This window comes from Vigna radiata, unplaced genomic scaffold, assembly GCF_000741045.1.
Source record: "Vigna radiata var. radiata cultivar VC1973A unplaced genomic scaffold, Vradiata_ver6 scaffold_290, whole genome shotgun sequence".
Classification (NCBI taxonomy): Eukaryota; Viridiplantae; Streptophyta; class Magnoliopsida; order Fabales; family Fabaceae; genus Vigna; species Vigna radiata.
In genome coordinates this window covers 163,064-165,429 of record NW_014543415.1, presented here as the reverse complement: position 1 = coordinate 165,429, position 2,366 = coordinate 163,064, and positions in this window count along the sequence as shown.

Genomic DNA, 2,366 nt, shown 5'->3' with positions numbered 1-2,366 from the left:
AACTTGATGAGTTTGCAAAAGTAATAAAGTTAAAAAATTGTCTGAAATGAAATTTAAATTTATAGTGTCTATTTTCATATAGAATAAAGTTTAATCATCAATTAAAACAAAAATAATATTTAAGATATCGATTTATAAAAGAGATAATTTTTTTTTCTGACTATTATATATCATTGTTTTCATTATCTTTTTCCGAAGTAAACAGAGGGATCTATCCCTTTTAATCCATCTATACATTTAGACATATCATAGAGTTAAAAATAAAGATGGAGAGGGCAGGAGCAAATGCTATAGAAGAGGGTCACTTATTTATTTGTACTAATTTTTAATTTCAATATTATTTTAAAGTTTTTCTATAAATGATTGAATTTTGGTTTTATCTTTAATATATATTTTTTAAAATTTTCGGAATGTAATAAACTTCAATTTATTGTTATGTTTTTTTTAACTCTTATGAATATGTTGAATATAGTGAAAAACTATGTATTGAGAGCACGTAAGAGCTTTGATGAAGGCATTTGATGTCACGGTGCCTGGTCGAGACAATAAAAACTGTGATTATCAGTCAAAACTAGAACTGTAATAGTTGTAGAGATTGCAATACTAGCAACAGTAGATGGCGATACTAGCAACAGTAGATGGTGCCACCGTTGACAGCGGCAGGTGTAGTGACAGAGGCAATACAAGTTTTTTTCCATAAAAGAACTTGACTCTAAATACCATGTTGAACATAGTGAAAACTATGTATGAGATTATTCTCCCTTATGTTGAATATATACATTGTGATAGGGAAGTTTAGGTGGGAAGAGAACGAGTAGTCTGTGTCCTACTTTTCGGTTTGATTATTCACACCATCTTTGACTAGTATGTGTCCTACTTTATTCCTGACACTAGCACACACATTACCTGTGTATTTCTAATGACCCTTGACTGAATTCTGGATATCCTGAGGGTGTTTGGAAAATGGCCTCTTCGTTTCATCTCTATGAGAAAGGAAAAGCAAAATACTGGGCAAGTAGAGAAGCTAGTGCAGATGAGTTGACAAACAATGACTACTCTCGAATGACATCTCTGCTAGTAAATTAACAGCTTTTTAACTCACACATTACGCTTTGGTTTCAAAAAAACTGAAGCTATAAAAATACGGTGGAAATTTCATAATTCTGGCGACATTATATGTCTCGGTTCACTGCAAACCAATGTCTAAAGGGGTATATTGCCTCGGTTCTCTGACTAACCGAAGCAAAAAACGTTTCACTTCCAATGACAACTTTTTTGAAATAAGCCTACTGTCTAGGTTCTTTGACCAATCGAGGAAAAAGAACCTTGACAACTTTTTCAAAATAGGCCTACTGTCTCGATTCTCTGACCAACCAAGGCAAAAAACCCTGATAGCTTTTTCGAAATAGACCTATTACCTCGGTTCTCTGACCAGCCGAGACAGTATGTCTTGACATAAAATGGTTCTAAATGTTTCAAATGCATTTTGTCAGCCTCTACTGCCTCGATTCCATTTTAGTCGATGCCATAGGCCCTTTATGCCTCAGTTTAAGCGCTAACCGAGGCCTATAGTTAGTAGATATTTTCAAATTTTTCATTTACAATTTTATTTTGAATTTTTTCTGGAAGGTTTACGCATCGGTTGTTTTAATAACCGAGGTAATAGCCTCTTCGATAGTTAAATTCCAGTAGCGTAAAACAGTAAGCACATTTTTACACTTTCTTCTTCTTATTCTTCCACCAGAGAATGTGAATTGTTGCTTCTCATCTCGTGCGAACAACTTGCTGCTCCATTGCCGCTGCCTCCACCACTGGTCGTCGTGACTACCTCCACCATTGGTCGTCGACGCTGCTTTCGCCATTGGCCGTCGCCGCTACCTCCATCACTAGCCGTCATCGTAAAATTTTTTAACCTATTTTTCCACGTTGTTGCCTCTATTTCTCTCGCACGAACTACGATGTTCGTTGTCACCATCGGCGTTTGCCGTCGTCACCAGCTATTCGTTACTATCTTCGCCTGTTCGTCGCTGCCTTCGACCATTCATCATCGCCTTTGGTTGTTTCGCCGTCACCTCCGTTGTGCCAAATAAAAAAGAGAAAGAAAATGATTTTGAATAAGCAAAAGTCCCCATTTTCTGAAAAAATAAAATAAAAAAAAAGACATTTATCGCCTCGATCCGAAACCAATCGAAGCAAAAGACCCCCACATACTGGCTCGGTTCAGAATTGAGGCAAAAAGGCTATCCTTTTTGTCTCACTTGTATATACCTCAGTCTAGGAACCGCTGAGTATAGAAGAAAATAACTGGTGTTGTTTCCCTTTATTACACTAGTGTTATAACTTGAAATAGAAAGTAATTAGTTTCC